Source organism: Pagrus major, chromosome 15, assembly GCF_040436345.1.
Source record: "Pagrus major chromosome 15, Pma_NU_1.0".
In the NCBI taxonomy this organism is placed as follows: Eukaryota; Metazoa; Chordata; class Actinopteri; order Spariformes; family Sparidae; genus Pagrus; species Pagrus major.
The window spans coordinates 7,953,883-7,967,635 of record NC_133229.1 but is presented as its reverse complement, the minus strand read 5'-3'; positions in this window follow the sequence as shown (position 1 = coordinate 7,967,635).

Below are 13,753 nucleotides of genomic sequence, written 5' to 3'. Positions count from 1 at the left end.
CACCTCCGGTCAGTTTATTATTCCTGTTTAACAGTCAAAGCTCTTTCTCAAACAGAGAGTAATAGTCATGCGGAGTTATTACCAGACTGGCGATCTAGCAAGATCAACATCACTAGCATGGATTAGCGATCGTGTCGTCATTAGCATGGACAAGCAGCATGAATATCAGCATGGATAGTGATACTGTCACTGGAACAGAAGCTCTTCTTTGGTATTGAGGAGCTGCAGAGATTATTCATGGTCAAACTGTAACTTGCACTACAGTGTGGCTGGTTTTATAATAAAAATCAATAAATCAGTACCTATTTGTAAAGCAGGTAACAACAGATTTAACAATTGTAATGGTGAACTTGGATGCATATTTAGACACAGCTAAGGAACATTGACAGTAAGGAAGCATCACACAGTTGAGAGCATTGCCTAATTGTGTGTGCAGCGGCCAATGAAAATCTACTCACATGGAGGTCTTTTGCCGTTTTTATATGTTCACAGCCAGGAATCAGCTACACCATCATTATTCAAGTCCATCTAGGGTTTAACTACAGCATTATTCAATTAGAATTTTTATCTTAGACATCTTTTGACATACTCTTTCATTTTGTCTTCCTTTGTTTTGATTAACTCTACACTGGTCACCGTATACATCTGGACCAAAACCTCACTCTCCTGCCCCTCAGTCTGTGCGGTCATGTGGCACTAAGCTGGTGGTTGGGTGGCAGAGGGGGTGAGCTCCATCGAAGCGTCCCTGTTTGATGATAACTCTGCCTCGTGGGAGGAAACAGCAGGACGCCTGAGACAGCTTGGCTCCTGCGCTGCTCCTCTCTCAACAGGTACAGGGGAGAGTTTGAGTCGAATGCTGATTATTATCTGGTAGGAGTCTGTGTGAGGCGTGAAATGAAAGAAAAGAAAGAAAATACCTGACATAAATGAGATCCTCAATCAAACAAAGGTCAGATTGATAAAGTATTGATCCTGAGTTATTTAATATCTGTTTAAAAAATTCCTCTGATGTCAGCAGCTCTTTAGAATACAATGGAGCCTCCCAACAAGCGAAGGATGTGTGAGTGCCAGTGGGCTGTAAAAAAATGTCTCCCCTACTTTGCCAATTGTATTCTGCACATCCCATGTGCATCCTTTATTGCTAGGTCATTATAAGTCAGAACACACACACCCACACACACTGCCAGCCGACATTTAAGGACAGATGGAAGCCTCAAGGCAGAAGTTTGCTTGCATTCAGACAATAGATGGGGAATCTATTTTCATTCCCTTGTGTTGATCAGGGACACGACTCGCATAAATTAAAGTGATGACACTCCGCTAGTTTATAATGGTATCGACCACACGGAGTAAATGCCAGTCTTAAGTGGGATGACACACAGAGATGGAGGCTTTATGGATGGCAAAGCACATTGATTACAGTGCATACTGGTATTCGGATCAATAGACCACATTGAAAGTTGGAGCTGTGTGGTTTGCAAAGAATAAATTGAATTAAATCAAGCTGGAAAGCTTGTGTGCAAATATAAATATATAAATGTGAGAGTGTCTGATGCAGAGAGAATAAGACAAGCCAATAGACTGTAGTCCTGTTGGTTTCATTTTAATCCTAAAAGAGGCTTGGAGAGTGCCGTGGTCGACCATCCTGTATTCGTCAAGCCCAGGTTTGTGGTTAAGCCTCAGGGCGATGTAAACAGCAGCAACCCATCCTTGTCTCTTACACTAAAATAATCCTCCCGCAGACGTCTAATCCATCACAGTAAATACGCTCTGGATAATTGCCCGGCCACACCTGATGGTTTGATACCCCAGTGGGCTTTCTGTGTAAGTGTGCATTGCCTTTGCTGTATATATACTTAGCACCAGGTTATCACAGCGCTACATATGCAGTGCATGAGGAGATCAGTGGTCAGTGGTGTGCTTCACTGACTGACATAACGAGCACCTGTGTTCAGTAATTTAGCCACGTCTTGGGTGCTGCTTCATGCATGGCTGCCTCTGTAGGTGGAGGTAAAGCTTAGATAACCTCATACAGGTTGTGAAACACACACCGTGCAGCTTCACGAGGCAATAAAAGCCGTTCTCTCTGGTTTTACTGACTTCCAACTTTGTACTTCTAGAACCTGTCGAAAAGTTGACTTGTTGAAACCAACAGGAGTCAAGCAGAACAGGATGGCACGTCTGTCTATTAACCCAACAATCAAGACGGTACTTATTTCTCTAACCTGCTGTACTTCAACAAACCACTTGAAACTCATGAGGATACTCTTTAGCTGGTTCCTATGCCCTCCAGTTTTCCACTCGTGTTTCTCCTCTGTGGTTGGATGAGTCCAAATGTCTGCCCTCACAGACTTCTGTGATGTGTTCACTGTCAGCACGTTAAGTCTTAAGGGACATGAGACTGCAAGCCAATATAAGCTGCTGATTGACAGGCCAAAAGACTACAATAATAAATGCATTTTGATGACCTCTACAGCCTATACATGAACATATTTCTGTATCATGATTCTAGTTCTACATTATCACGTATGTATTGCAATGAATTGTGGGTAAAGATTCTGGTGAAATCCGCCTCCTAGTGGACTCTCAGGAAGTCTGCAGAAAGTGTGCTTGGGGCTGGATGAATTTTAGGTTTGGTCAGCCCTCAGCACTAGCAGATTTCCCATAAATGACCCCACAGAGTCAGTCTGCAAGAGCCGGGAAATCCAGAACCTTTCAATGCAGCCATTTTCTCCTTTGTGCAGAATCAGCTCCAGATTGTAGCCTTATCGGTCCTGCAAACCTCCTCTTGTGTTTCTGCTGTGTATCTTTGATCAGAGACTCAACCTATTCCCATTGGGTGGCTTTCACATAAATGCTACAGTAAGTCTCATGGTCTTCTTTGTGAGTTTACCTTGTCTTGACCCTCCGTGTCCTTTATATCTGGATACTGAAAGAAATGTCCTTATTGATTGCTCATTATTTTTGGATTCATCTATCAAATATAGGGGGAAAATGAAAAGTTCCCATCAGAAGCTCACAGAGCGCGGGACAACATCTTTAGATGCCCTGTTTTTGCTTAGTATCACACACAGGATTGTTTGTTACACAGGACCATCTGGAAAGGTGTCACTGGAAACAGTTTGGAAAAGGCAGCCCAGTCGCCAGAAAAAGATGTTGGCAGTTAACGTTTCTACAAACAACTCATACGTTGACATTTGTACACGTGACACTTGACATGTCTAAAATAAGAAGGCCTTCATTGCCGTTCTTTGCTCTTCTTTCGATGAAGAAATCCTCTCAGTTAAATCACATTGTGACACACAAATGCACACACAGACAGACATGCTCAAACGACTACTCTTGGATTTTTATCTCCTTCATCCTACGTGGAGTTGTATTTAAATATATTACATTTATTTTTCTCTCTACCATTAAATGGCAGCTGGATGTACGTTCCGTTTATCTGTAATTCTTGTCCCTGCTTGGAGCGACCTCATCAGTTCTTATCTGCTGGCACATCTGAGCTTAAACCAAGGAGACTTCTGTCCGTGTGTGTGTGTGCTCCCTTTACTCAACTTTCATTCAATGATTCACTTCTCTTGCCTGATTTGTACGTTGTTTGAACCACGTCCGTACAGTAAATCACATCAACATTAACACTCATTACATCATGTATTCAGGATGATTCTGCTGCAGCTCGACCCCACTGAGGAGGAAGGCTGTTGCCAAGATTAGCGGTAAGAGCTCTTCCTGAGGACGATGTGTGGTGAATAAAGCAGAGGCTAATCCTCCCTCCATAGCTGTTGGCTAGATGGCCATTTATGGGTGGTTTGGCTGTTGTGTTCTGTTTCCATCTCCGCTGTTAATCCGCAGGCAGCTGAAGTGCTTGATGAGACGCTTCAGCACTTCTCAGTATATATACAAACAAACCGGCACATTCACAGGCACCCGAGCTCAGCCTGAGCATAATGCACTCCGCATTCAAATGCCTTTGTAATTTTTTGTTTGTGTGTGTGTGTGTGCTTGTTTTTGTATATGGGTGTACTATATGCACGCATGAATGTGTGTGTCTACGTAGTTTGTGTACAAAGAAGTAATATCCACCAGTATGAGTCACAGGGTGGAAATTAAAGCCTGGGATGATCCCTTCTTCAATGAGCAAACACTTCATTTTGACAGATCATTAACTAGACATTATCTTTCATTAGGCGCCTCTGCATTACTTATTCAACACCCGAAGGACACACATGCACATTCACAAGTCCATGCATACACAGATAACCCATCCACACACACACACACAGCTAAATCGTGGAATTCTTTCATACAATGCATCTGAAAAAATGCACTCGGCACAGCATTATCTGTGTCGCCGGATTTGAACCTTACTGGAAATACATTCAGACCGCTGATAAAAGTCTCCATGCAGCGTGCTGTGGTTGGACTTATCTAATTTATCGCACACTCAAATCTGATTCCTGTAGCTCCCATTCATCTCATTCATCCCCCACCGGTATCATAGCGCACTGATCACACAACCACTTTACAGATGGTCAGAGTAATTAGATTGACAATGAGTTTTACGAGAGAAGAGCAGGCAGAGTTGTAAAGAGCATCCTGATAAAAAAGAGTGACGCTCTTAAGAGCACCATGAGAGGGGAAATCATCGCATCGTGTAGTGGTAATTCAGATGCCTGCTCACATCACGCCGGCGACAAGTGGAGAGGGACCGAGCAGAGACCGCCAGCAACTCGCCCTCCCCCTCCCTCATCTGTGACTGTATCAGCAACACAACTTTTGTTGCAGCATGAAAACAGCCCTCTGGCGACATTAATGGGACAACACATTTCGGGGTGGAGGCTGGGGCAGTTTCCGGCCCGCCAGACTCAATCCATCTGTCTGCTCTGCACATCGGCATTTTTCCTGTTTACTCTCTCTATCATATCCTGCATCTACCCACCAGTCACTGCTCTCCATCCATCTCCTTAGCAGCTTTTTTCTCCCTCCTCACCCGCGCCTATAAAAAACCCATGCGCCAAGCACACCCCAGTGATCTATCAGAGGGTGATTTTATGGGATTTTCCCCCTACTGATGGCTACTTAGCTGTCCTCACCCAACCCAGGCTGATTTGTTATTGTAAACGTTTGTCCAACACATTCAGGCCGTTCACTCTGACGGCACACTGATGAAAAACGAGCACGCTTTATGGAAAGTTATGACAATTCATTGTACCGGAAGATCAATGACACATCAGGGAAGTGATAATGAGGCGGTTATGAAAGGATATTAAATAGATGATGAGATTCTGAGACGAAAGGGATTCACCAACATGTCTCTAGATTCACCTTTTAATCAATGAGATCTTAAAAATGTCTCCAGACTTTAATCCCACCTCCTCCTCTTTGTCTTTCTCTCTCTCTTTTGTTCACCATATTGGCTTTCATGAGCACGTGGAGGACTTTAACTAGATTCTGTGCGTTTGGTTGCTGTCGCTGCTTCAATACACAAGCTCGGGTTGCATTGCAGTGATGGAAGGGTGCATACACACACCAACAAGGCTTGAAGAACATGAGAGGCTGTGTTACCTTTCAGTGTCAATGAAAAATCACTTTGACAATCAACTGTTATACCCCCCTGGGATACATTGGCAGGTGATTATAAAGTGAGGTGTAGATCAGCTTTGAATTTCAGTGGGTTTTTTTGTGTCTCATCTGGGGTGAGAACAATACAATCAGGTATACCATGTGCAAATCAATTTGATTGGTTTGTGGTTTGTAGCGTAACGGCTTCTTGGTCCAATAAACACCACTTTTTATTATTATGGGGCAGCTCAATAGGTGCATGTGTACATGTGTGAATGCACACGTGTATATACATGCGTTTTCACACAATGTGACTCTTGAATAAGAGAAGCAGAAAACAGGTAGAAGTACGTACCTACTCCTAAACATCAGCAAGTACCGTTCTTTTATTATTTTAATGTATTTTCGGGCATCTTTTACGTTTAATAGAGACACACAATAGACAGATAGTGGGTGTGGCTCAGGAGGCAGAGCCAGTTGTTCACTAACCACAGGGTCGGCAGTTCAATCACCACCTCCTGATGTCCACATGTTTAAGTGTCCTTGGGTAAGACAGTGAACGCTGTTCTGCTCCCAAATAATCCTAAATGTCGGTCCCAAGCCTGGATAAACTGGGAGCATTGCATCCAGCATAAAACGCTGATGGCAAATCAGATGGCAGATGCAGATCGTAGAAGGCTTCAGGTGCTCAGCTCATCAAGAAACTGATGATCCGCTGTGGCGACCCCTTACATGGAGGAGCCAACGGGAGAGGAAGGATAGGGAGATGGCACAAATGTTGACAATGCCAAGGATATGTTGAAAGTTTACATTTCTTTTTTGTTGCAACTTTATGTTTCTTTATGTGTAATTTTCACTTTCCAATTTTGCCAATGCTGTGGTTTGGATCTGGTAACGTTCAGGAAGAGGCAGGGTTAGGAAAACATCATGTTTTGGCTTACAGTACCTGGTTCTGTAGCCTCAAACACGGCTGGAAATTGTCCTGACGTCTTGTTAAAAATAAACACGGCTGGAATAAACAGCTGTTTTTTGGCTGAAGTGGGCTCTCGCTTGGCAGCAGTCTCAGCCAGGCGCCGCGGCACCATTGTCCTCTTCTACTCCATCTACGAACATGTAATCTGAACGTAATATGAAATGGATTTTAGAAATGTTTATATGGTGTGTACGAATGATTTCCGTGATTTGCAAAACGTACAATGCCAACATTTTATTCTGGGGACTGGGTTGCACCCCATCAGCAAAATGTTTCTTATCAAAATAATGACGAACCTTTTTGTTCATACTGAATGTCTCTGCTAAACATTAAGTGACAAAATATTGAATTTGTTCCAACAATACAGTATCTGCTCATGGCAGCTAAAGCTTTGTTAATGTTTATCTGGTTATGTTTAGGCAACTAAAAGCACTTGGTCGAGGCTTGGGAAGGATAATTCCTCATGGTTAAATATTTAACATAGTCAACAGACAGGAAACATTCTGTGAGAGTGTTTTCAAACCTAAACCTAACCACACAGCAGCATGTAAAGCCCGGTCTTCAGTGACAAAGTCTGCTTTGTCAAAGAATGTCACGATTCCTGGACTGGAGAAGCGGTTGCCAGTGAACATAATCCAGGCTGCAATTAGGTTTCCTCCAAGACGTACTGTATTTGGCAGAAACATTCAAAAGTTTATAAAGAAAATGTTTATAAGACAGGTTTGCAGTGTATGATAAAGAGGCAATAACACAACAGTTTTATGTCAGTGTAAAAGCCTTCTTCTTACCGCCGGGGCACAAAGAGGCTTTTAAACTGGTGTCCCACTAAAATGACTTTGAGTTTTTCACTGTCAGCCTGTATGAACGGAGGAGAATGTGGCACATAGCAGATGGATGATATGTGTCAACACCGATTGTCTGTTTATTAACCATCATAGAGGTCACCTCTGGATAATATGCTCCAATTTGAATCAGTCTGTTTGTCTACCTTTGCACCGAAACGACTCCGCTGTCTGGATGGAGGGAGGACACGTCTGGGACGGACTCAACAAGGGCGCACGGCAGGAGCTGAGAAGGTGGCAAAAATTGGGGCGCAGAAACCGAAGGAAGAGGAGATGGAAAAAAAATAGAGTGAGGCGAGTGAGTCAGAGAGAGAGAAAGCATGCACTTTACACTCATGAGTAATTTATACAGGTTTCTATTCTGCCTGTTTTTTCTTTCCTCCAGGCCAGTAAACATAAAGAGATGTGACATTACTCAGCTGCGCTCTATAGTCTACTAAATCTCAAACACAGGCTGTATACATTATAGTAAAGCAGAACCAGAAAAAAGCCCACACTGTCACATATTGAGATGATGGCATGTGTGTGTGAGCTGCTCCCTCAGAGGGTGTCATCCCTCAGGCAAGAGGTGATATCGAATCCTATCACAGGTTTAAAATGCTCGCTGAGACAGCAGATGTACCCGGGGGGTTCAGGGGTTATCCTACTTTCCCTGAGACAGCACCTCGAATCAAAATAAAAACAATTACAGTCAAGTGTGATCCATGAAAAAAAGGAAAGAAAGCTGACACACGGGGAGAGGAAATCTGTTCATGTTTTCTGAAGGTCACACGCTTACTGTCCTGGATGGCGTCATCACAAAGAGCGGACAGTCGGTTCTGATCAGAGTTACAGCAGATTTGGTGAAAACAGAATGAACAGAGAGTAAAATGTAGAGATGTGAATAAATAGATAAAATGAGTGCAGATGGAGAGAAAGATGGAGGTTTTTTTGGTTTAGATGATAGTTTTGAGCCAGGCTGCAGCTATCGTTATTAAAACTGTATATAAGAAAGTGAAGTTTATGGGTCTAAAGCACATATTGAACTGAAAACTCCCTGCAGATATACAGTTTGGCAGAGTTTTATGGTCGAATGATGGTTCATCACTTTCCTTCTAGCCAATACTTACAATATATGATTTAATCAAATGAGAGTTCGGTGCGGACAGATCTGTGAAATTCTATCTGTCCAGGAGGAAATGTGCCCAACCGAGATAAAGTAATTTACCATTAAATCTGGAAACCAGATGATATGACGGTATTGATAAACAGTAAGGGAAAAGTAAATGCATTTGGCTTTATAGCAGATTGTTTTTAAGAAAATACTGGCTTTTCAATTGTTTGTGCTGTGCAACAATTTGACCATGTTTTAATTGAAATCTGAATATAAAAAGTATTGTTTTAGAAGTATTGTTTTGAGTGTTTATATGTTGTTCAAATCAAATCAGATCAATTTTATTTATACAGCCCAAAATCACAATCACATTGCCTCAGTGGGCTTTACAAACTGTACAGTGAACAACATCCTCTGTCCTTAGACCCTCGATTCGAGTGAGGAAAAACTTGCCATATTGAGAGAAAAAAACTTTAAACAGGGGGAAAAAGAAAGATAGAAGAAACCTCAGGAGGAGCCACAGAGGAGGGATCCCTCTCCCAGGACGGACAGACATGCAATAGATGTTGCATGTTCAGAACAAAACAACAAAGTCACAGTTTACAAGTTGCATTGACAGAATATCTGATACAAATTATAATATATATAAAGTGTGTGGATCCATCGCCAAGTGGTGCCTGAGCCACACGACCTCCTCTCCATCGTGGTGACCTGGAAGAGGACAGGCCACACAAGGTAATTAGCAGTAAAACAGAGAAGATCAGAGTGAAGAGGCATCAAATTTGACCGAAATACAGATATAAGGAGAGTAAAGCAGAGCAAAGATCCAGGGTATGATGATCCATATCCGTCAATATGTGAGTCAGGAGCCAGGAGAGGTAGATGGTCCCAGGGGCCCCGTGGTCCATCAGGAGGGAGCCTGAATGAAAACAGAGGAGGAGGAGGAAGAAGAGGAGGAGGAGGAGGAGGAGGAGGAGGAGGAGGAGGAGGAGGAGGAGGAAGCTATAGAGAGTGAGAGAGCGACACAGCTTGCAGCTTGTGGGAACAGAAAACAAAAACAAAAGGGGGGGGGGGGGGGGGGGGGGGGGGGGGCTTAAAGAGACAGGAGATAAAACAGAGCGATTCAGACAGAGGGGGAATACAGAGCTGCAGGACTGGACAGTTTGAGAAGCATTACAGCATGTAAACCTATTCTAGTGGTAACCCAAAATAGAATTACCTTAAAATGACCAAATATGTCTCATTCAATCATGTATTTATATACAGTAGGTGGTATATTGATTATCAAAACAAATACAACTATTTATTATTAAAAATCATTTTCATTTTCAAGTTATATTTTTGGATAGAGGGGCTTTTCATGCTTATGCAAAGTTCACCAGGCTTAGACATATATGCAGTGTTGTATAAAGTACCCAAAAGTCATACTTACATAGCAAAAGTCTTAAAGTATCTGATATTAACTGTACTTAAATATTGAACATAATTTTCTGGCAATAAATACAAGTAGAAGTAAATTATACATATATTTACATGTACACTGTATACTTAAATCAGATTGCTGATAAAATAAATAAATTAAAAAGTGTGCAACTTTGCCTCTGATTCAGCCTGCAATCTGCAAGGTAACTAGTAACTTAAGTCATCAGATAAATGAAGTGGAGTAAAAGTTGCAGAAAATGGACACACGCAAGTAAAAATTGTACAGTACTAAAGTAAACGTACTTAGTTACATTTCATCACTGCATATATGCCTCCCAAACTGCAATACTCCCGCTGTTTTTTTCTCTATGATTAGAGATATGGTTGGCTTCATTGAAGGGCCACTTTACTGATGCAGAGGGAACTAAAGAGCGGATGCATAGTTACATAGATACATCATCAGCATCAAACAAAATGAAGCACCGAAAAACAAAAATAAAAGGTTCTACACCATAAAATGTTTTTCGAAGTACACAGACCTACTGAAGGATGATCAGCCAAATCATTTGCGACTGTCTTTATTCATGTTTTGTCAATGCGTGGGTGTGTATGTTTGGTGTCAGTGTGTGTCCGAGTCTCGCTGGACATCATCAATCAGTCGCACAGTCAGTATCGGCAGCGTGACTGAGGCCGAGCTGACAGTTTTGTGCTGGAGGTCGCGAGCCCTGGTGAATAATGAAGGGTGGTGTCATTTAGACGTTTGAAGTGCTTTTTAATGCTGCTTAACAAGGAGGGTTTTCTTTCCACTTCGGGAGGCTTGAGGCTTCGAAATACCACCAGTGACAGGTTTTTCTAAGCAAATCCTTCTTTTCTGTCTTTTGTGCTGAGCAGCAGAATTGTTCTGGCAGGGAATCTTTACCCTTATCTGCCACAGAAACATGTCGAACAGTATGTTTGAGGTAAAATGTGAAGTTTTTCATAGAAAAAATCTGCATTCTTTTGCTTTAACAGTGCAGTATGTGGTAAACTGATTTGATTCTTGTTGGCAGCACTGTACCTGTGTGCACACATACACACACACTCACACCTTGGTTTGGGGATCCCAGAGTTTTGTGCTATTAATATTCACAGCGCAGTTTGGCTCATGAGAGTTGCCAAGGACAGGGGACTAACCTTGGGGTTGCAGCGAGAGCCAGACGGTGCATCTCAATAGTTTGATGAGTTTTCCTCCCCCCTCTTCTTCCTCTCCATTCTTCACCTCCCCCCACCTTCCCAACACTGAGTTTTTATCATTTACTTACAGACACCAACAACATAACCTGTACGTCCGAGCGTCTGTTTGAGCTTTTGAGTAGGTGTGAATAATCCAGTTACAAGGTGCTGGAGGTTCACGGGTAGAGTGGAATTAAACAGTTCATTCAGGCTTGATTTGAATTTTTTAAGTTGCAACGTGCGGCTGCAGTCACATTCACACTGACAAATAGCTTTTGTGATTAAGTTGCAGGTGGTAGACATGTACCAAAGAGCTGAATAGGATCAGAGGTTAACATGAGCTGTGCTTCCGTTAACTTATTTTTATGCCAATTTTAAGGTATCACATTAGAAAAGGTTGATGGAAATGGCACAAAAAAGTTCATGCTTGCTCGAGGTGGTTTTTTGCCTTTTTCAAAAAGGAGTTAAAGGTGAAATTGCTCACATTTTCAAAAATAATAAATCTACAGAGCTTGTAGAAAAGTGCAGAATAGAAGTATCTCTTTTATTATGATTGTAAATTAATAATTAAAAACATGTTTGTCAGGCCCAAAATGATTGATCTGATCTCTGTGTAAGAATTCTGACAGGTGGTTCCAGCTTCTAACAAGGTTTGTGAGCCAATAGTATAACGCCGTTGGTATCACGTGGTATCCGTGTTTTGTCAGCATCAAGTTTAGTAGTTGCCAGTTTGTGGAAGAAAAAATGGCTCTGTATGCGCCAAGCTCTGTACTGCCCGAACGTTAGCTAGCTAGTGTTAGCAACATTAGCAACACGCTCTTGGTTGGACTCCCAGCCTCTGCGACCAAACTGTTGCAGCGTATCTAGAACGCTGTCAACGGAACTGCACCCATCTACCTCCAAACACTGGTCAGACCACACGCCCCAGCGCGAGCACTTCGCTCCACTACATCAGCTGGCCGGCTGGTACCGCCATCGCTGAGAGCAAACAAAGGTTGCTCAGCGAAGTCACAACTCTTCTCTGTTCTGGTGCCTCAGTGCTGGTATGAACTCCCGACCAATGTCAGGACAGCAGAGTCACTCGCCATCTTCCACAAAAGACTCAAGACTCACTTGTTCAGACTTCACCTCGACCACGCATAGCACGACTCAACGTTGGCTAGTGCAACAAACTGCCAACCACCAGTGATGTTTTGACATTCATGCAATGGAAGAGGGGAGATGTAATGGCACATTTAGTGACCAAATGTTATCAATGACTCTTTTGACGCACTTAATAGGAGATTGGAAACACCTTTTTCGAATAAGTTGACCTAACAAATATTAAAAGATCTAATTATGTAACATTTCCCAAATGTTTCCCACATGTATAAAATAATGCGGCTTCATTCGGTCACCTCACACTGTAACTACCAGAAGAGAATCAGAGAGTGAGGAAGGAGGTCGATGGACTTAACATAATGTGAATAAAACATGACCTCATCTAGGAACATCTCTGCCTGAGTCAAGTCAGATAGATTTTCATTAACAATGGTGGTTGTTTAACAATGAAGACAACAACTCCCATGATCCCACCTACCTTGATTTAGAGACCCTTAGTGGGAATACTTACAAATTGTGTGTTTAACTCACATGACTGAGAGAAGAAGAGGCCGTGTCCGCATCTACCTGGATATTCCCAGAGAATTTCCCTTCCCAGATTGATTCCCACGTTCCTTCGTGGCCGAGATGACTATTTTTTTTTTTCTTCTTTGAGATTTATTGGTGTTTGTTTCTGGTTCATAGCCTCTTCTTCTTCCACTCTGTTTATTGCAGCAATGTGCTTCATAGCCTTTTCTCACTTTGCTTTCTGAAGCCTAGTTTATTCCCTCCAAACAAGTTGAGTGTTGGAAACGCTCCTAATTTGCATTTTCTTTTTTGTTCTTCTTTTTAACATTTCAAGAAAATTCGCTTCAAATTCTCTTGACGATTACACTGAAACACGGCTGCTGTCAGATGAGAATACAAATGCCGTTCAGAAATCTGTCACAATGCTTCAGCAGCAGTCTCTTTATTGTTGATAGAGTAGGTCAACTGTTAAAGCATGAAGAGACCTCTTAATGTTTCCTGCTTGGAGAATATAGATGCAAAAAACACCTCACTAACAGAACAACAGCAGACCTCCGTACCCAGCTGGCATCATGCCCGGTATCTGCTTCTCTGTTCTGGGCTACAACAAGGTTGTCTCAGGGTCACTGCCCAGCTATGAAGTGTGTCCACATCAAGGTTTGTCTCGAAGTCGCGACCCAGCCACTAACCCCCGTAGTCACGGACGGCCTCCTCAACAATGACTTGCTGATTCCCTTTATTTTGGCTCTGACTCACTAAATCCCCTCTAACTCACCATGAATCGATCTCCCCACTTCCCCTATCCTTCATTCTTGCACACTCCTCCTCGCCTTCATTTGGAATCCACCTCTCCTTGTCTCTTTTCATTTACCACACACAGAAATCCAATCACTATCCAATCGTCCGTATCTGTGAAATATTTTGTTGGTATTAGATGACAGAAAAAGCGGGCCTTGTGGTTATTGTGGGCCTCCCTCCGTTTACTGGCAGCATGCAGGGATCAAATGAGGCTTAGCAGGGAGAACATCCAACTCCTCA